The sequence below is a fragment of the Leptonychotes weddellii genome, chromosome 2 (genome assembly GCF_054177405.1).
Source record: "Leptonychotes weddellii isolate Sample4059 chromosome 2, ASM5417740v2, whole genome shotgun sequence".
In the NCBI taxonomy this organism is placed as follows: Eukaryota; Metazoa; Chordata; class Mammalia; order Carnivora; family Phocidae; genus Leptonychotes; species Leptonychotes weddellii.
Window position 1 is genome coordinate 142099028 of NC_138370.1, and position 22539 is coordinate 142121566.

The following is a 22539-nucleotide window of genomic DNA, read 5'->3' on the forward strand; positions in this document are numbered from 1 at the left end:
ACTTCAACAAACCAGTGGTTTTCCCAATTAAGTTTAGGATTTAACAGGTTGGTTTGTGATACTGGTAGCTCAGTCAGCAAGAATCACATGTAGTATATGGAATATCATGATTTATATGGAGAAAGGAAAGTATGTTGTAATTTTCTTATTTTGCTTTGGAAAGTATTTTTTAGTTCAGTTACATTTTCAGTGTTTAGGATAGACCTCTACTTTCCCTGAATTAATCTGATCAATGTAGTACTACTCTTGCCAATTCATGTTGCTTACTGCAATGTATTTATGTTAATGAGTTTGATTCTTCCCACAAGGGTGTATATGTTTTGGTTTTTGGAACTGTATAGGGCAAGTGTTGTAGACACATGCAAATCAGTGCGGTACTCTAGTAGGCAAAACCTTTGCTCCACACAGGTCCTTGAACTAAAATTCTCACATCTTCCCAAATAGAAAAGAATATAGAATATTAATGTGTGCTCTAGCACTTTCAACCTGCTTTACTTATTCTGTATACTAAGACAGTCATCATGTTTTCTCAGCAGCTACTCACTCAAGGGCAGGGGCAATATTTTATCCAACCGTGGTAAAGCTCAGAGAATGGTAACCTTTGCTCTGTAAAGTTGACACTTGACAGGGTGGTTGGAAGGGTTGTGGGCAGTGTCTGGCTACTTTTATGCTTGGGGAAGAATTGTTGGTCTCCCTGCATTCCTCTACATATCCAGAGTGGTAGGAGCCTGAGCCTTGGGCCTCCAATCACACCTCTGCTTACAGGTTCCTCCAGGTTGGCCCAGTTGGTGCCTTCTCTCCCTGCCCCAGCTCTTCCAGTTTTGTGGCTTCTACCCCGACTCCACCCCTCCCTGGATTCTCATCCTTAGGGAGAATCAACTTATTGTTCAGGACAGGCTAGGTCCACGTAGTTGGCACAGGGGTGTTGACCCTCAGCCTAGTGCTGGGTCCCCCATGGATGCTTAGTAAATATCTGTTGAGGACAGGGCCACTTGCGTCAGAGCCCTTATTCTCTCTTGCTATTCAGTCTACAGAGGTAAAGAGGAGTGAAGTTGAACTCAGATCTTGGTTAGATTAGTGTCATAAAGAGGGACATTTGGGTCTGTTAGAAAGGAGTGAAATTGGCTCATGGTTGTTGGCAACTGTAAGATTATCCTGTACCATGTGATTATGCCAGGAGGATAGCTTTGTTGAAAAGAATCCCAGAAGAGAGGGGCTTAGTAGTTGTCTCAACCTTTTTGTTTCTGCCCTAGCTCAACCAGTCCTTCCTTGGGTTGGGTTATAACTATTACCTTTCCCACCACGTTTGGCTGCTCAGAGCTCATATGGCCATAGCTGCTGTGGACTAGATGTAGAAAATTACATTTTCTTTTGTTTGGGAAAAACAAGGATGGAATTTTGCCAAATTGTTATTGGGGACACAAAGCAAAAGCAAATAAATGTAAAAATGCATGGGCATAGAAGTCAACATGCATTTTTTGTTTTTGTTTTTTTTTAATTTTTAAACTTTTAATCTAAATTACATATCTCTCTCTCCAGAAACAACCATTTGTAATTCTTTGAGCTGCTTATTTTGGTATTTGTTGCTTATAGTTGCTACTTCTTGAATTTTGCAGTTTGAAGCATTATCTATTGACTGCCCACTGTGGAAGATGGTGACGTGGCTCCCTTTATTTCTCTCACCCCCATCTTGACCACAGCTTCCTTATTTTCCCATCCTTGCAGTAGTTACATAGTAATTTTGGTTAGATCAATATGCAGAGCTAAGCCAAGCACAGCTTTTTGTTTTCTTTGGCGTTAGTAGTTGTTTGTTCATTTATTTAGTTTTGTATGTCCTCATCATTAATTTGACCCAAAACTCTTGGCCAGATTTCTAAAACTTGCCTCAAATGCATGGGGTATTGTCAGTTTCATTTTCCTGAAGAAGTTGTCCTTGAGTCTCCTGCCTTGCCCTAATCTGGACCAGTTGCCCTCTACACATGGAGACCAGTTGTCACCCTGAAGACCTTCATCATCATCCTGGGGATCCCCATCATTTCTCTCCTGTATTGGAGCTCTTATTAATCACACGTCTTCCTCTATCTTGGTGAACTCCCTTGTTTTGGTAGAACAATCTTCAAGGAGCTTTTTGGAAAAAGATGCATGGGATATGCATTTTTTTGAGGCAGTGAATGCCTGGAAATAGTTGTTTTCCACCGACAATTGACTGTTTAGAATTTTAGGATGGAAATTTTAAAGGCATTGATTCATTGTCTTCTAGGCTGTGGTGTTGCTGTTAAGAAATTCAGAACTGTTCTGATTCCTCAAATTTTGCCTGTAATTTATGTACAGTTTACAAGCCTGCTGAGTCCTTTATGGAAGTATATAGAATTTTCTCTTGGTTTCCATGATCCTGAAATTTCATGTTGCTGCACCTTGGTATGGATCTGCTTTCATCCATTGTGCTGGGTTCTTTGAATCCTGAAACTTATATCCCTCAGTTTGGGAAATTTTTTTGAATTGACTCATTGATAATTTCCTCCTCTTCATTTTCTGTGATGTTTCTTTCTTTCTTTTTTTAAAGATTTTATTTATTTATTTGAGAGAGAGCGAGAGAGAAAGAGCACGAGCGGGGGGAGGGGCAGAGGGGAGAGGCAGAGGCAGAGGGAGAAGCAAGCCTCCTTGCTGAGCAGGAAGCTTGATGTAATGCAGGACTATCCCAGGACCCCGGGATCATGACCTGAGCTGAAGTCAGCTGCTTAACAAACTGAGCCACCCAGGCACCCTGTGATGTTTCTTTCAGAAACTCTTATTGTTCATATATTAGATATTGAGCCCCTAATTTTCTTATATTTTCTCTCCTAATTTCTATGTCTCTATTTCTAGGTTCTGCTTTTGGGGAGATTTTCTCAATTTTATCATCTAGCCCTTCCATTGAGTTTTTAATAAGTATAATCACATTTCTAATTATTTTAAATTAAAAGCTCTTTTTGCTTTCTGAATGTGTGTATGTGTGTGGTATATTGAAGGAAGGGAAAAATTCTCCTCTGCCCTCAAGATCTTCTAGCTGGACTAAGAATTAAATTTAAATGAGACAGATTAACAGGGGAAAAACAGTTTTATTCCAAGTGCACAGAGGCTCAATTATGAAATTGAGACCTAAAGAAATGACTAAAGCAGGCAGTTTTTATATTTTTTAAGACAAAGAAACAATAACTCTGTGAAGAATTGACAGAACAAAGAACATTTTGGGAACTTCAATTAGTAAAGAATTCTAAACAGAATTTGGGCTATAGTAGTAAACGAGTAAAAAGTAACAAGGGTTGTTTATACAGCCTTCGTGGCTCTAAATTTCCCATCTCTGGCCATAGGGATATCTTTTTACCTCCTGGTACAGGGAGGGCACCTTTCACATGGGAGATTTATTTCCTGCTTTCAGGAGACAGAGGAGGGTGTGAGTGTCCTTCTTGCATTGGCTGTCTCTTCAGTAACTTTTATTTAAAATAATCAGCATGCCAAAGTGACGCATTTTGAGGTGGTCTGCTCTTGGCCCCTTCAATATCTATTTCTTGCTTTTGTTTTATGGTTTCAGTGCTTATCTGTCTTATCTCTCTGAGGACAAACTTTTTTGGAAAGTTTAATCCTTACATCACAGACTCTGTTTCCCCAAGTTGCTTTTGTCTGTTTATTAGTTTATGTCTGGATCATTCATGTTAGAGATTTGCCTCCTATTTCTAAAACCCTCTGTTGTCTGCTCACATTTGAGTGGGGTGTTAAAAGCTGAAGATGTGTGTGGGCTTGTTGACTGGAAATGTCACTGTCTGTTGATCTGGCTGGGGCTTTTATTTGGAGAAACTCTGATGTCATTACCTCTTGGGCCATGGAGAGTCCTCAGAAAAGGCTCTTCTACTCTTTTTCCTGGATGGTGGTGAAGAGCCTGGCTGCCAGTGGTCTGGGAGCTAGGTAGAGGAGAAGGCTGAAAGTCTCAGCATCCACCTGTTCATAAAACCCCTCCATGGGGTTTCCAGTACAACATCTGAGCCTGATGTACCCCATTCCAGAGACCCTCTCTTGGAGAGGAGGTGGGGAAGAAACTCCAGGTGTTTTTGCAAGGATAGGGAGGGGGCTATCACCTACCTGCTCAGAATGGCTGAAGGGACATGGGACATACAACTGCCTTTTATTTTATTTTTTTAAAGATTTTATTTATTTATTTATTTGAGAGAAAGAGAGAGGGACAGAGAAACAGCATGAGAGGGGAGAGGGCCAGAGGGAGAAGCAGACTCCCCGCTGAGCTGGGAGCCCGATGTGGGACTCGATCCCAGGACTCCAGGATCATGACCTGAGCCAAAGGCAGTTGCTTAACCAACTGAGCCACCCAGGCACCCTGCCTTTTAAAGAAGCTTTCAGTCCTCTTTATTTTAGCTTTCCCCTCTCCCCACAGGGGGTCGAACTGCCTTTAATTATGTAGCATTTTGGAGATTCCGTGGTATAAATGAGGTTGTTTCTTGGCTTCCCTTCACCCCACCAAAATGTTTTACTATTTTCTCTTCTTCCATTCTCTCCATCCTTGTTGGGTTCATACATTAAAGAAAAAAAATTCCTTTTGTTGTTATTTTTTGGCCTTTCAGGAGGGAGAGAAGGTAGAAAGTTTTGTTCAATCTGCCATTGGTACCTTAACGAACCTCCACTGAGAGCCCAGTGAGCTTCAGCCATGGCACTGTACTGCTGTTTTCCTGCCTTTACCAACAGTAACTTTCTTGGACCAGTCCAGGCATAGTCTCTCACTGAACCCAGTTTGGACCTCAGATTTCTTCTTCTACCACTTTAAGCATCCACTACCAACTAATTACACTTGTCGTGGGAGGCAAAACCTCTAGCCCTAGCGTGGGTGATACATAGCTTACTGGTCATAGAGCCCTTGTTCCTACTCTAGGTCACTGTGTCGAGGAGGACTCATTCCATCACCTTGGCCTCTGACTGTCTTACCTTTCAGTGAAACTCGTCTATAGTAAGTCTAATATTTTCGTCTGAAAGGCAGGCCTGCTGTTGTTGGTGGCCTTGTGGCCTCAGTGGAAGTTATCAATATTTCCTTCTGGGGGCCAGTTTATCACACAATTTCCTTACCAGCAGAAGCATCCTCACTTCCTGTTTCAAAGCTCATGTCTTTCTTGGAATGTGCACCAAGTTCCTGCTTCTGGCTGGGCTGAGCAGAGATGACTGATCTATCCAGGGCCTCATGGATGATCACAACTGTCCCAACCCCATTTTACCAATTGAATCACTCCTTAGGCCTCTTTAATTCAGTGTGATCTTGTTGCCCTCTATGCCAGTTGCTTGACAATGTCAACAGGACTTTTTGCTTACACACAGAGGAATGAGGAGAATCAGCTTCTACGGAAGGAGGGAGAGCATTGTTCCCAAACCATCTTGTCTGTGCGGAAAAAGCAAAGCTCTGTACTCCCAAGGTGATGCCTATGCATTGGGAGTACAGAAGGCAGAAAACACCAGTGCTGGCAATTGCTACATTGGAGTGGTGCAGGAGTGTCTTGCTCTCTGGGGGATGACAGCAAATGAGAAGATGGGTAGAAAACACTTATTCCACTGGAACCCACCAGGTACCATTGTGAATGGAAACTTGGCCAGTGGGAATACCTGCAGTGCTCATTCTTCCGTCCATGGCCATCCTTCCCTTTTCTAAACAGAATTTTTGAAGCCATTGCAACCTCGCTTTCCATGCAGTATGTTTTTTGCTAATGTGCTAAGTGCTTCACCTAAGTTCTTTTTGTTTTCTCAGCTGCATTGTAAACTCTCCTAGGGAAGAGTGCAATGCCTAATAAATACTTGATGAATGTACTGAATGAATTTTCCAGATAATTGTGGACATTTGGCAGTTAGGACAAAAAGATATTTGGTCACAGTTATCCAAGTTGAACCCAATAGCCTAAATTCATTAAATTCTTGACTAGACTTTCACTTCACTTTTGCTGTATAGACTGAAACATAGAACGTCATTTAAGTTTTCCCAAGTGCATTGTTTCTCGGTATTACTTAGAAATAGTTCTCACTGATAACATTCTTTTTTTTTCTTGAAGATTTTATTTTTTAAGTAATCTCTACACCCAATGCGGGGCTTGAACTCACAACCCCGAGTCACATGTTTCACCGACCAAGCCAGCCAGGCACCCCTCATTGATAACATTCTTTTTTTTTTTTTTTTAGATTTTATTTATTTGAGAGAGCAAGAGAGAGAGCACAGGAGCAGGGCGGGGGCTAGGGGAGAGGGAGAAGCAGGCTTTCCCACTAAGCAGGGAGCCCAATGCGGGACTTGATCCCAGGACCCCGGGATCATGACCAGAGCCGAAGGCAGACGCTTAACAACAGAGCCACCCAGGCGCCCCCACTGATAACATTCTTAAAAGGACAACACAGATTACGACTACTACTACTATTTTTTTCCCCCACCTGTGTATTTTCTCTTAGCATAGTGTTGTGATTGTCTTGGTTTTTATGGCTAAGAAGAGTGGCTTTTGGAGGAGGGAGGGAAGTATGCGCTGATTAGGTTGTCTAGACAGGTGAGTTGTACATTTATAAAGGAGGAAGATCTCTTTGGATTTCAGCAGTGTATATATATTTCCTTTTGTGACTACATGTCATTTATTTTTGAAAGTTAAAAGCTTTTGAAATGATTAGCTACAGGGTATCAAAGTGACGGATTTTAAATTATCTTTAGCTATAAGATACTTTTAATGTAGAACTCTCTGTTAAATATCCTGCTCCATTTATCTTTAATTTTTGTGAAGTTCTAGCCTGATTTCATAGGAAAAGATTTTAACTTTTCTTTATCCTGAATAGAGTTCCAACAATGTCTTTCTGTTACTATTTCCTTGGAAACTCTCATGTCCTCATGTATCCCCCAATATTATGTTTCAACCACAACATGTGGAATCTCCACATGACTGCCCCCAAAGTGAAATTGTGGCTTTTTTTTTTTTTTTAAGATTTATTTATTTATCTTAGAGAGAGAGCGGGAGAAAGCACACGAGTGGGGGGGGGCAGAGGAAGTATGAAGGGGAGAGAAGCAGACTCCCCACTGAGTGGGAGCCCAACATGGGGCTCAATCCCCCCCTCAACTCACAGAGATCAGGACCTGAGTCGAAATCAAGAGTCAGACACTCAAGGTGCCTGGGTGGCTCAGTTGGTTAAGCATCACCTGCCTTTGGCTCAGGTCATGATCCCAGGGTCCTGGGATTGATTTCTGGATTGGGCTCCTTACTCAGCGGGGAGTCTGCTTCTCCCTCTGCCCTTCACCCCACTCGTGCTGTGCTCTGTCTCTCTCTCTCTCAAATAAATAAATCTTAAAAAAAGAGAAAGAGTCCGACAGTTAACCGACTGAGCCACCCAGGCTCCCCTAAGTCTTGGCTTTTTTTTTTTTTTTCCTACAAAGGAGTGATTTCAAGGTTTATTTTTCTGCGGATATAATTTAAGTGTGCAGCGAAGTTGGTTTTTACCATTGGGTTGTTATTTTTGTTTCATAGAAGGTGGTTGGCTTTCTTTTTTATTTTCCTGCCTTGACTGATAAAAATGTCTGATCCTTTAGCCATGCAGATAAGCAGAAATACAATTGAACTGAGTTATGAATGAATAAGACGTAAATTTAGGTGTGAATGCTTTTTAATTTTTTTAAAAGATTGTCAACTTATTTGTCACACATTTAAACCAGTTATAGAAGCACTGCATTAAAGAATTCTTGTTCATAGGTTCTGGAGTCGTAGCTCAAAGAGGGTTTTGGGCTCAGAGCTGGTGACGCATCCTCCTACCTCACCTAGACTAAGGATAAATCCTTGGATGCCACAGAGATTCCTCAACTCTCAGTGTGCTCTGTGGATTTTCCCTGACATCATTTAGACAAAAAAAAATTGTCTCATATACGCTAATTGTTAAAAAGTGTAAACAATGCTGAAGCCTACAAAGAAATTAAAAACAACCCCAAAACCTTTCCAGAGAGAATCTTGGTGAACCCCTCTCAGTCATCTCTATCATTATTTGACTTGTTAAAAATCTTTAGCAAATTTCTAGAAAATAATTAACTTAAGGAGCACTGCATGCAACTGTTTGTGTAACTCCCAAGTTCTGTAATGTTTATATATATGCAATATATATGTACTTTATATATTATATATATGCAATTACTTTTTGAGATTATAATTAGTTCAGGCATAAAGTTCTTTGGGTAGCATTATTTCATATAGACATTTTTAATTTAATTATCATTTTTAGTAGCTAGCTGATTGTCTTGTTAATATGTGATATTCTTCCAGGAAGCTCCCAACTATCTTACTGCTAGAAGGAAAAACAACCTTAACTTGACAATGGCAAGTCCTCAGTATCCTGTGAGTCTTCTTTAGCATATGGAAATCCTTTTGAAATCTCCCTTTGGGTGCCTGAGTGTTTAAACATCTGGTTCTTGATTTCAGCTGAGGTCATGATCTCCGGATCCTGGGATCAAGCCCTGCATCAGGCTTCCTGCTCAGCAGGGAGTCTGCTTATCTCTCTCTCTCTCTCTCTCTCTCCCCCTCTCCCTCTGCCCCTGCCCACTGCTCGTTCTCTCTCTCTCAGATAAATAAATAAAAATCTTAAGAAAAAAGAAAAGTTTAAAAAAAAAAAGAAAGAAACCTCCCTTTTCCTTACCTCCCCCAACCCCATAGTATATAATCAGCCACCACTCACAGCCCCGTGCAGCAGCTCTTTCTGCCCACAGGTCCTGTCCCTGTGCTTTAATAAAACTACCATTTTGCACCAACACACACACACACACACACACACACATAACAGTATTTTGAACCATTCCTCAATTGTTGGACAATTAGGGTTCTTTTCTTTGTTAAGTAAGTAGTGTTGTTATACATTTTTTCCCTTTTGGGGATTATTTTCTTGGGGAGTTTTTCTCAAAATACCACTCTGGGATTAAGGATTTCTAGTTTCTTTTTTTTTAAATCTTTTTTTTTTTTAAAGATTTTATTTATTTGAGAGAGAGAGAGAATGAGAGAGAAAGCACATGAGAGGGGGGAGGGTCAGAGGGAGAAGCAGACTCCCCGCTGAGCAGGGAGCCCGATGCGGGACTCGATCCAGGGACTCCAGGATCATGACCCGAGCCGAAGGCAGCCGCTCAACCAACTGAGCCACCCAGGCGCCCAAGGATTTCTAGTTTCTATTAATCATTGTCAGAAGGACACAAAATAATAATTTGAAAAAGCTCACTAGCTATATAAAGCTATCTAAAGTTTCCATTATCCTCTTTTTTGACCTTTTAGATCAACAGTATCTACTTTGTGTGAAGACACAAAGTTTAGCGGGAGCTAGTCAGGCCATGTTATGTACCAGGTTGTAGATCAGTTAATAAAGCCAGAGTAATCCAACAGGTCCCATTTGCAGAGGCTGTGTTCCGGTTGGTAATGTCTATAGCCTCCTTTCATTTTGTTGGATGTGGTAGGAAAAGTTTCCAGGGATCAGTAACAAAAGGTGGAGAGGTTGTTATAGTATCTGTGAAACAGCATTTAACCTCAGTACCTGGCCTAGTGTTCATGAACCTTTGTGTAAGCAGGGGAAGGCATTATAAGCCCGCAGGGAACTCCAACCCTCCCACCCATTTCCCCGTACTTGGACTGTAAGAGGAAGTAGGAGGGGCAGGACAACCAGCAATGTGAGGGAATTTTGCATTGATGTTGGTTCTTGATAAAGAACCAGAGCAGAGTGGATTCCTATTCAGATTTTTCCCTTAACATCTTCCTGTCTAATGTTTAAAGCTTGGTCTAGATTTTTAAGTCGGCTATTAACTGGTGTTATGTTCCCGTGCCTCAGGTTTTCCACCTATTAAGCAAAGCATAATGACACATAATTAACAGTCCACTTCAGAAAGATTCATGGCCTAATGCTTGTAAAGGACTTTGAGCTTTTCAGAGTGTTTTATACACGTTCATGAATAATGAGATGACTTGCTCTATTTAGCAAAGGACATCTATATTATGCTCATTTTACAGATGAGAAAGGTAAGCCTCAGAGGATAAGAGCATGCTGAGAATCAGAGGGTAAATTGAATGTACAGTCTATGACATTTTTCTTGAACTTTGTGGAACAAGTGGAATCTAAAATAAATTCTGCCATGAGTGTGTGTGTTGGGAAAGCGGATTTTACACTTTTTAAGCAAATACAACCTTTTGCGGGGATAGGCATAGGCCACACCTTTGTCAGGGGAGTCATGTTTGACACATTCACTGGCGTTCTTAAAGAGCATTAAATAATCATGGAAGTTAGAGATAAATTGTGATTTTCAAAGTAACTTTGAAAAGACTCCACACAAAGGCTGTTAAATAAATCGAGTCAGTGGGAGTTTGGGAAAAATGTTTTATAAGTCAGCAATGGGGAGGGGGGTAAAAACAGAACAAAGGCAGCCATAATGGACATTTCCTAGAACACAAATGTGAGTAAACTAGTCTAATCATTATTATTATATTTTAAAAATAAATGATGTAGGGGCACCTGGGTGGCTCCGTCGTTAAGCATCTGCCTTCGACTCAGGTCATGATCCCAGGGTGCTGGGATTGAGCCCCACATTGGGCTCCCCGATCAGCAGGAAGCCTGCTTCTCCCTCTCCCACTTCCCCTGCTTGTGTTCCCTCTCTCGCTGTCTCACTCTCTGTCAAGTAAATAAATAAAATCTTTAAAAAAAAATTATGTAGAAGAGGGAGTACACAGTGTAAAGTCCCAAGTTTACAGTCAACATGAACATATTGGGATGCTAAAAGCCAAACTGCTGGTCTCAAGTCTATGCAGTGGTGAAGAATGCATTTAGGTAAAATTAATCTATCTGTATATGCAGATGGACATTCTAGTTTTTTGTTTTTAAGATTTTTATTTATTTGAGAGAGAGAGAGAGTGAGAGAGAGCATGAGAGCAGGGGGAGGGGCAGAAGGAGAGAGAAGCAGACTTCTCACTGAGCAGGGAGCCTGATGCGAGGCTCTATCCGGGGACTCCGGAATCATGACCTGAGCTGAAGGCAGATGCTTAACTGACTGAGCCCCCCAGATGCCCCTGCATTCTAGTTTTTTACTAAAGAAAGAGATTCAGATATGATTGTGGACTCTTAACTGAAAAGATTCACTACGTGTATGACTTGAAACAAAAGCGCTAACTAGATCTTAGGTGTCGTTACAAATAATTCAGAAATGTCATTTTACCCATTTTCATGTTTCAGCATCTAAGATAGTTTCATCAATGTACTGTAAAGATGTAATGGGCTTAGAGAAAAGCAAACATATCTATCGGTGGCAGAGAAGATTGAGTAAAATACTCCCATTGAATTCTTTGGTCCAGAAAGATAAATGCATAGGAGGGATGCACCCTTTTACACCACAGCAAGCAGAGCTCAATGATACAGGGAGACCATTCAGTTGCACCTTCTTTATTCCCAAATAATATACCACCTGCCCCCAATAGTTGATGTCTTTGAGCACATAAGATGTTCCAGGCTCCAAGTGGGGCTTGTTACATGGATCAGCTCATTTAACCCGCCCTACAATCCAATGAAGTGGGCAAGATTATTTCCAACATTCTACAGATGAAGAGCCTAAAGCTTGGAAATTCAGGGAAATTTGGCTCAGTGGTGGAGCCAAAGTTGAGAACAATACAGTCTGACTCAAGAGGGTACGCTTATAGCTCTGCTGAGTATCCACACTGAGCAATGCTCCTCTCCTCTTATTATTTTCTGTCCTGGTAAACAGAATTGGACAACCTAGAAGAAAACATAAAAGTCTGCTTCAAACCAAGTGAAAGCAGCCAGTTTCTCTGGATATCACTTCAAGCACCTTAACCTGAAGATCCTAAGATGTCTTCATAGTAGCACTGTGGAATAGAAATGTTCTGTGATTTGGAAGTTCTTAGTGGCCATGTGAAACAAGCAAAACGTACTAGATGAAATTTGTTTTAATAATATATTTTGTGTAGCCCAATATATAAGAAACATGATAATTTCACTGTGTAATCATATAATGATTATTAATGAGAGGCCAGAAACAACCAGGAGCTTGAATATGAGTAATACAATCCAGTACAGTGCAAGGCAAGGCAATGTCCTATGCAGTGCAGTGGATAATGTAAGATGTAGTCCTACCAAACAATAAAGTTGCAGTTAATGGAGAAACATTTTATACTGCTTCAGTTTTAAATTTTAAATTAAAATTAAAATTAAAACTGTAGTTCCTCATTTGCACTAGCCACATTTCAGGTGCTCAATAGCTATTTGTGGTAAGTGGGCTCTACCATATAAAATAGTGCAGCAAAAGTTATTCTCCGTCTCCAAAGGCCCCGGGACTCCCAGACACTCCATCCCCACCCTCCATCCTGACCTCTCTCAGTGCCCAGCTCAGCTTCCTTGCTTCTGCCTAGGGCCACCATGTACAGTTGTGCAGGTTATGTACTGTAAAACTCTGGGACGTCATTCACATTGTAGATCTAGGAGATTTATTTACTGTGACAGGTTGTTGGAAGATGCAAGTAAAATTTTTATTTTTTTATTTTTATTATGTTATGTTAATCACCATACATTACATCATTAGTTTTTGATGCAAGTGAAGTTTTTAAAGGAAGATATACTTTTTCTCATTCATGCAAAGGCATTTTTTTTGGGAGGTGATTGTAGTTCTTCTGTTCCTGATGTGGGAAAGATGTTAGGGTTCAAAGCCAATGGCCAAGAAAGAATTCTTGAGACGAGACGTCTTTGGTGCAAAAAGGTGGTTTTATGAAAGCACGGGGACAGGACCCATGGGCAGAAGGAGCTGCATCAGGGTCATGAGGAGTGGCCCGTTATATACTTTCAAGTCGGGAGGGGGTTCAGGATAGCGTAAGCCTCCCAGGTATTTTGGAAACAAGGTTTCCAGGACCTTGAGGGGGCTAGCTATTATTAGGAAAAGGTCATTTATTACTGTTTAGTAAAAACTCAGTCATGAGACTTCAGATGTATATCGGTGGGTCATGCACTTGGAGGATGATTGCCAACATGTATCTCGGGGGGTAGAGATAAAGGAGGTTTCCAAAGGAATTTTTATATGTTAAAGTAGACTCACAGAATCCTGGGGGTCTGGCTAAGATTGCCTTTTGCCCTTAGGAAGTATTAACATCAAGGTAGCAGAGTTCCTTGAGAAATGTCACTCTGCCTGTTTCAAGGATTTGTCAATGGGCTGTAAGGAAGGAAATTTAATAATTTTTCTTCTTCCTTTGTTCCCCACATCATTCCTTCTTAGCATTCCAACAGTTGGGCCCAGGCGTTGTTCTCTTGTATGCTCAGCACTGAAAGTAATGAAGCAGCTTCAGTAAACCCTCCCTTCCCCCCCCACCCCAAATAATGTCATACAAAGTTATAGTCTTCGTAGTAGTTTACGTCAGAGCCATACGTATCTTATTCATGATTGTATCTGCAGTGCCTGGCACACAGTGGGTGCTCAACATATTTATTGATTTAAATTGTTTTCTTAGTATCACTTAGGGCCCTGCATGTGTCCTGAGTTGCGCTTAATGAAACTTGACCCAGGGCTGATTATCCAAGTGCTGACATGGCTTTTTCACCGAGTCACAGTTCACCCTTCATGTGGTACCCTTGTTCTAAATAATAATAATTGTCATTATTGTTATTATTACTAATAATAGCTACCATTTACTGATCATTTTGTGTCAAGCTTTGTGTCTAGCAATTTATGTGCATTATTCCATTTACTCTTTCCAAACATCTCTAGGAGGTAGGTACTATTATTATCCCTGTTTTATAGGAAGGAAACTGAGGCACTGAGAAATTAAGTAATTTACTTGAGGTCACACAGCTAGTAAGTGTCAAAGCTGAAATTTAAAACCAGTTCTGTCTGACTTCAAAGCCCTTGTGATGTGGAAATGTTGGGGTTCAGAGCTCACGGCCAAGAAAGAGTTCTTGAGAGTTTGGTGCAAAAAAGTAATTTTTATTAAAGCATGGGGACACGACCCTTGGGCAGAAAGGGCTGCCCCAGGATTGTGAGGAGCAATTGATTATATGCTATGGAGTGAGGGGTGGGGAGGTAAAGACCAAGGGAAGTTACGAAATGACTTTCATATGCTATAGACTCACAGGATCCTGGAGTCCTGGCTACTGTCCAGCTAAGGTTGTTTTTGCCTCTAGCAAGACATTAAGATTGGGAATTCCTAGAGGAATGCTCTACTCCGTCTGCCTCAAGTATTTGCCAACAGGCTGCAGGTTATAAGGACATTTAATTTTATCTACATTTGTTTTTGCCTTTGTTCCCCACATCACTTCTACGCTTTAAGTAGCAGGACTGTGCTTCTCCTTCGTTATCTGGGGCCTGACTGACAAGTAACTTCACCGCAGTGGACTCCTTATTTGTTGGCCTGGACTTCCTTCCTTTGGGGAACTTCTCTGTCCACGGTTCCTGTGGTTTGGGTGGGGTGGACACTAACCCCAGGGATGGTCATGTGACTTAGCTTTGGCCTATCTGAGAAGTTCTTCCACCGGACCTACTGATTAGTTCAGAGGTTAGCACATGACCCAGCCTTGCTCAGTCAGGCTCCATTTCTGCTCCAGGTAAGAAAGGAGGCATTCTTTTCCTCTGGGATTCTTTTTTTTTTCCCCCCAGTAGAGTGATTTAACTTGGAGCTCCTGGTGGCCATCTTTGCCTGCTCTATGGGGGAAGCTGCTTGAGGTAGGAGAGTATGAATGAAGCCGGCATGCAGTGAGACACAGCTCTGAGCAGTGGTGGGAGCACAGACAGCACCATTTAAACTCAGGGATTCAGGGGCGCCTGGGTGGCTCAGGTGGTTAAGCGCCGGACTCTTGATTTTGGCTCAGGTCATGATCTCAGGGTGGTGAGATCGAGCCTTCCATCGGGCTCTGTGCTCTTCCCGCCCCCTCGCGCTCTCTCTCTCAAAAGAAAATAAAATTAAAAAAAAAGAAAAACAATCCAGAATTCAGATGTGCCTGAAGCATCCCAAGCCTGCTTGGTTTTGTGAGCCAGTACATTCCTTTTGTTGTTGTTGTCTGCTTAAATCAAGTTATTTGCAGTTGAAAGAGCCGTGCCTAATGTACAGACTTTGCCATTCTTTATCTACCCTTTGGATGAGCCCCCTACTTCTTGGGCCTTGGTGTTCACTGTTGCCTGTAGTTTGCCTGGAGACCTTTGATCCCTGGAGACTCTAGGTATTCATCTTGCTTTTTCCCTTTTAGGTCTCTGAGCTCTGCCCTAAGGAAAGGGGATACCACACCCAGCCCCTTCTTACCTTCTTCCCCACATTACAGAGCCCACACACAGGGATAAATATTATGCCATGAGTACAGCATTGGAGGAATCTGTTCTTCGTAGACATTACAGAATTACTCATCAACCTACATTTGAATGCTGATAAAAGACTGTTGAATGCTTAACTCATCTGGCCTCTGACACTGTCTGGGACCTCAGCCAGCTCAGGCCTAGCCTTTGCCTCTTGTCCCCAGTTTCCTTGGCTCCTAGCCTTTCTGATCAGCTCTCTCCTAAATACTCTCAACTCCCTTGTGATTCTGAACTTCCATTCTTCTGCTGGTTTCCTTCCCAATCTTTCCTACGGTCCTCCGAGGGCATTGTTCCATTGTGAATCAATGCTCCCACACCCCAGCCTCCTCACATGATGGGAGCACTCCCTTCTCTGTAGCTCTCTCTGCTATAGCCTTCTGGCTTCCCTTTGCTGATTTCTCTCTTAGAGGTAAAGCCCTCCATGCAGATACCCTCGTGGTCTCCCCTTTTGCCACCAACCTCTTGGTCATTCCCCTTGATACACTCACTTGGTTCACGGTCTTCTCTTCAAACTCTGCCATCTCTTCATTCATATACACAACTAACTTGAGATGTCTGCGATGAGTTATCCAGTTGCCTTTGGGCTGGTTCGAGGGAGTAGTTAATTGTGGCAGGAGTGGAAAATGAGGGAGACTTTATGAAAGAGGTTCCTCGTGATCAGGACCTTAAAAAATGAGTAGCATTTCAGCAGGTGCTCGTCTAGGCAGAGAGAACAACTCAAGTAAAGGTGTGGAGATATGAAAAGGCCTAGTGTGTTTGCTTTCTCGAACACTTGGAAATAAATGGCAGGAAGGAAGGGGGAAACCAGATTGGATCTGACATGATTATGTTTACTTAAGATTAAGGAATGGCCCTAAGGACAGTCCAATGTAGAGAATGCAAGAGAAGGAACAGCCTTTATTATAAAAGGGAGAAGAAGTACTTTGAAAAGTTGCAGAGGTGGAATGATCTGTAAATTACAAGATTGAGACATTGGGCTGATTGGAAAACGGGAAGAGGAGTAGTTAAAGCAGTTTAAGAAAGTTCATAAGAAGACTAGGGGTGTAGAGAGAAGGGATAGTGGAAGAGAAAAGTGGAAGGATTTGCAGAGCAGACTGGTTATAAGGAGACAGGGAACAGGGCAGAGAAACTGGGCAAGACATCTGCTGTGTAGGGGACAGGAGCGTGGAGGCCCTGTGTGGGGTTGCGAGATTTGAAGGCGGAGGAAACAGCTCAGACCAGATATGAGTCAAATTAGTTGGCCTTTTATTATGTTATATGTAAAGAGTAAGAGAACTTGTATCTTTTATGATGGTGAAAATGACTGAAATTATCTAAGCATAACATGTTTCTCAAACTGTTTTATAGAATACTACAACTCTGGGAGATGTTAATAAGGCTTAAGGGATGTAGAGTGAGTTCTGTGATCAAATAAGGCTGGGAAAGGCAGCATTCTCTATGATTCACAGAGCCTGTTCATGTAGAAAAGGCTGTGAGGAACGCACATAAGAAACCAGTTTGACATTGTGCAATGCAGCTTGGCCCAAATACATTTGTTCATTCATTCAACAAGCCTGTGGTAAGCACATCTTATGATAGTATGTGTTGTTTTGATTTGGTTTAAATACATGCATTTTTAAAATTGTAGTTGACACACAATGTCATGTTAGTTTCAGTTGTACAACCTAATGTTTTGACAACTCTGTGTCCGCATACAACACTATTCCAACACCATTGACTATGTTCCCTATGCTGTACCATTCATTCCCATGACTTACTCATTCTATACCTGGGAGACTGTACCCCCCACTCTTCTTCACCCATTTTGTCCATCCTCCCAACCTCCCTCCCCTCTGGCAACCACCAGTTTGTTCTCTGTATTTATGGGTCTGTTTCTCCTTTTTTTGTTTGTTCATTTGTTTTATTTATTTTTCGATTTTACATATAAGTGAAATCATATGGTATTTGTCTTTTTCTGTCTGACTTATCTTACTTAGCATAATACCTTCTAGGTCCACCCATGTTGTCACAAATGGCAAGATTTCATTTTTTTTATGGATGAATAATATTCCATTGATATATATATATATACACACACCGACACACACATACACACTGTATCTTTATCCATTCATCTGTCAGTGGATACTTAGGTTGCTTCCATATCTTTTTTTTCTGTTTTTTTGTTTTGTTTTGTTTGTTTTTGTTTTGTTTAGAGAGAGGAGCAGGGAGGGGCAGAGGGAAAGGGAGAGAGAGAATCTTAAGCAGGCTCCATGCCTAGCACGGAGCCTGACATGGGGCTCAATCTCACCACCCTGAGATCATGACCTGAGCTGAAATCAAGAGTCAGTTGCTTAACCGACTGAACCAGGTTCCTTCCATGTCTTATCTATTGTAAATAATACTGCATTAAACATAGGGGTGCATATATATTTTTGAATTAGTGTTCTTGCTTTCTTTGGGTAAATACCTAGTAGTGGAATTACTGGATGGTATGGTATTTCTATTTTTAATTTTTTGAGGGACTTCCATACTGTTTTCCACAATAGCTGCACCAATTTACATTCCCACCAACAGTGCAAGAGGGTTCCCTTTTCTCCACATTCGTCAGTAACACTTGTTATTTCTTGTCTTTCTGATTTTAGCCCTTCTGACAGGTGTGAGGTGATATTTCACTGTGGTTTTGATTTGCATTTCCCTGATGATTAGTGATGTTGAGCTCCTTTTCATGTCTGTTGGCCATATGATAGTAGGCTTTGGGCACTGCCACTGGTCCTATGGTAGAGAATAAAATGAGCCAGTGTCCCTGCTGTTATGAGGTTAGGGTCTGGTATAATCTGATAGGTCCTAGTATTCTGAGAAATACAATTTGGGAAGCCTGGAGTTAAGGTGTTTAGGTATTCCTGTTTGTGCTCTGGAATGGGCTGGAGTGATTGGCTGCCTGCTTGTCTCTCTGTCTCCACGTCTCTGTATTACACCAGTTCCTTCGCCTCTTCTCAGAATGTTTCCTGCACGTCCTGCCTTGGGCATGGACAGAGCTGATGACAAAGTAACTTTCAGGTCTGGGAAGTTGGTGACTTGCCCAAAGTCACCCAGCTAGTAAGTGGCAGAACCAGAGCCAGAACCCAGCTCTTCTGGCTCTAAGTTCTATGCTCATTCCAGTCTTGGTGAAAAGGGACAATATGACATGGCTGAAAATTGAAAGAAAAAAATTCGATAGACTGAACAGGTTAAATAAGATGCTGTGGATTATGCCAAGCTAATCAATAATGGTAGAACTGACTTAGGTATCACCACCACCACCACCATTTTTATCACTAATATTGAGGAATTGCCATGATCCATGTACCATGCTAAGCACTTTAGATATCTATTCTCTTATTTAATTTTTATATCAACTCAATGAAGTGGCAATTATGACCCCATTTAATAGATGTGGACACAGGCTCAGAGAGGTGAGTAGTGTGTCCATGTTCACATAGTTAAGAGGGAGCAGAGCCAAACTTCCATACTAGGCTGTTTTCAGAGTCCAAACTCTTAACTTCATTTTATATTAGGTGAAATATTTTCTCTGCTTCTAGACTTCCCTGTCAGAATCCGCCTGTCTTTTCTCCATTGCCATTTCAACTTACCCACTTCCTTGTCCTTTATAAAAACCTGATCTCAGAAAGGATCTATTCCGTAAGTCAGGTAGCATTCATCATATATTTAATGAGTACCTGCTATGTGAAGGAACTATTTTACATGCTGAGGATCCAGTGATGAATATACAGACTGGGTTCCTGCTTGTGTGGAACTTATAATCAGTGGGGAGAGCATACAATTTTAAAAAAATCAAGAAAAATGTCATGTAGTGATAAGTTTTATTTGTTTATTCACTCACTCATTCATTTGAGTACAGCTGACATGATCAGTATCATTGAAATCATTAAAATAGAGACCTGAGAGTGACTGGTTATCTATTTTAGATTGGGTTGTCAAGGGAAGGCCTTTTTGCAAAAAGTGACATTTAAGCTGATACTGGAGTTACAAGAAGTTGTTGACTAGGGAGAGAGCAACAGAGAGCAAGTGGCATGACTTTCTAGGTAGAGGGAACGTGATGTGCAAAGACTCCACCATGCCAGGAATTTGCTGTGTTTAAAGAACAGGAAGAAAGCTTATATGGTTTAGTGGGTCGGGGGAGAGTGGTACCAGATGCAGCTGGACAAGTAGGTGGTACGCTAGGTTAAGGAGATGGAGTTTTAGTTTAAGGGGGGGGGAAGCTATTGGAGGATTTAAGTAGGGCTGAGGACATGAACTGATTTATGTTTTTATTTCTTAATTTAATTTTTTTAAAAGTTTGTGTTGATTGATAAATGGAGAAAGGATTATAAGAAGATATGGAAGGAAGTAGTGGATCTATTTTTATTTTTATTTTTTATTTTTTTAAAGATTTTATTTATTTGACAGAGAGAGACATAGCGAGAGAGGGAACACAAGCAGGGGGAGTAGGAGAGGGAGAAGCAGGCTTCCCGCGGAGCAGGGAGCCCGATGCTGGGCTCGATCCCAGGACGCTGGGACCATGACCTGAGCCGAAGGCAGACACTTAACGACTGAGCCACCCAGGCGCCCCTAGTGGATCCATTTTTAAAAAAGATTTATTTACTCAGAGAGAGAAAGCACGAGTGGGAGGGACAGAGGGAGAGGGAGAGAGAATCTGAAGCAGACTCTGTGCTGAGCATGGAGCCTGACACAGGGCTTGATGTAGGACTCAATCTTACAACCCTGAGATCATGACCTGAGCCGAAACCAAGAGTTGGGCACCTTACTGACTGCACCTCCCAGATGCCTCAGGAAGTAGCAGATCTATTAGGAGGATATTGCAGTATTCTTGACAAGGGATGGTGGTGTCTATATCAGTTATTGCCACAGTAATGCCCTGTAACAAACATCCCATAAACTCAGTGGCATACAGGAATAAGGATTTATTTTTGCTCATGAGGTGATAGGATAGCTGGGTAGTTCTTCTGATGTGGGTCAGGCTCAGCTGATCTGTGATCAGCTGTGGGACAACTAGGCAGCTCTGCAATATTGCCTTGGTTGTCTGATGTGTTTGGAAGGGCTAGCTGACTGCTGACTCTCTGGGATGGCCTCAGTAGAGATGGCTGGGACAACTCTGCTCTCCTCTGTGTTTATATTATGTCCCTCTAGTAGGCTAGCCTGGGCTTATTCTCAGGCTGGCCCTGTCATAATCTCATAGTGATTGCAAAGAAGCACAAGGGAGTAGAAATAAGCAAGCAGATTTTAACACCTTAGCTTGTGTCAAGTTTGCTATCATCCCGTCAAGTTTGCTATCGTCCCATTGGTCAAGGCAAGTTTCCTGGTACACCCACAGTTAGTGTGGGAGGACATTGCCAAAGGGATACAGAGAGGTGTGAAAAGGTACAGAGAAGTATAAAAAATCAGGGCCATTAGTGCAACAGATTGCACTAATGAGAGAAAAGTAAAGACATGAATATTCAGATTTAGGATATTTTGGAGGTACAGTCCAAAGAACATGGTCATGAATTAATTTAGAGGTATGAGACAGAGGAATGATTCAAAGATAACTCTTAGATTTTTGGCTGAGCAGCTGGGGAGATAGTAAAGCCATTTTCTTAGATGGCAAAGACTAGGTAAAGAGCAAGTTTTAGGGGAGTATCTAGAGTTCTGTTTTAGACATGTTATGTTTGAGATACCTATTAGATATTCAAATGAAGACGTCAGGTTTGCAACTGGATAAATAAATCTGAGGTTCCTGGGGACAGACTTAAAGATGTAGATTCTGGAGTTAGCAACATGCAGATGGCCTTTCAAGCTATGCAACTGGATGAGGCCGTTCCTGAGGAGAATGTATGGATGAAGAAGCAAAGCAAGCTCTGGTACACACCAGTGTTTAGAAGTAAAACAGAAAAATAGAAGCCAGCAAAGGAGACTGAGAAGGTGCATCCTCTAAGACTGGAAAAAAAGTCCAGGAAACTTTGGTGTCATAAAGAACCAAGAGAAACTAAGCATTTCAAAGAGAGAATGGTCAGCTGTGTTGAACACTGCTGGGGGTAAGATAAGAAGTGAGAGGTGACCGCTGGGTTTGGCAACAAGGAGGTCCTTGGTGACCTTGACAAATGCAGTCTTGGTGGAATGATGGAGACAGAAGCCCGACGGGAGTGGTTGAGGAAAGCACATGAGGTGAGAGCAACCCTCATCCTGTCTTTCAAGAATTTCTTCTGTAAAGGGACTCAGAAGTGATGTGGTTGTTGGAGGTGAATGTGGGTCAAGGAATGGTTTAGGTTTGGGAATATAAGTGATGCCACTATGCCAAAGGGGATCGCTGACCCACAGAGGGGATCACATTCCCAGTAGAGAGGGGGTAACTGCAGCCCAGAAATGTTCGAGATGGCAAGAGAGGCTGGACTTGAGAATTAAACTTTAGTCAGTGTGTTACCTTCTTCGAAGGGTATTTGAGTTCTCTATTTTATTTCTAATTTTGGAATGAAGGGTATATCCGCTATTGGAAAAGTTCCAGCCATCAGCCAGGGTAGGGAAGTATGAGTTCTGTTGTCACACCAGGCAGACTGAATGCTTCTGTATTAGGCTCACTCAGGTGCCATTGTGAAGGAGAGACCTCTTTGGAATTCTGACTCTGTAGGTGGTGCTCAGTGTTTCTTTTAATGCTAGTGAAGCTGATCAATTCAGTTTCTTAGATTTTGAGATGGGTAGCAAGTTAGGCAGGTCCCGGGCAGAGCTCAGAAAGGAATGTCAATTAATGTGCCACTGCCTTGTCCAGTAATGCTAGTGTAAGAACCAATTACACCCAGCAATATAGGTATTACCATTTATGCATAAACTAGAAGACTTTAGGGTGATTGGCTAATGCCATTCAGTAGATCCTAGACAAGGCATGCATTCTGGAATTCTAGCTGAGTGATAGGAATTTTGCTTTTTATGTTTTTTTTTTTTTTAAGCCAATGTAAGCTCAATTTTAAAGTGTAATGTAAAGCAAATTTATTAAATAAATGGTAGTTTAAAATGTATTTTGTGTAAGTTCAAGTATACATTTGATGGTATTTTTTTTTTTAAAGATTTTATTTATTTATTTGAGAGACAGAATGAGATAGAGCATGAGAGGGGAGAGGGTCAGAGGGAGAAGCAGACCCCCCGCCGAGCAGGGAGCCCGACGCGGGACTTGATCCCGGGACCCCAGG

The 22539-nt window shown here is 41.7% G+C and overlaps 1 protein-coding gene across 1 annotated transcript in view; it reads left to right on the forward strand.

The window, feature by feature from the left end:
- Positions 1–22539, forward strand: part of TEC (tec protein tyrosine kinase) — a 113610-nt gene that overhangs the window by 1016 nt on the left and 90055 nt on the right. The window lies entirely within an intron of this gene.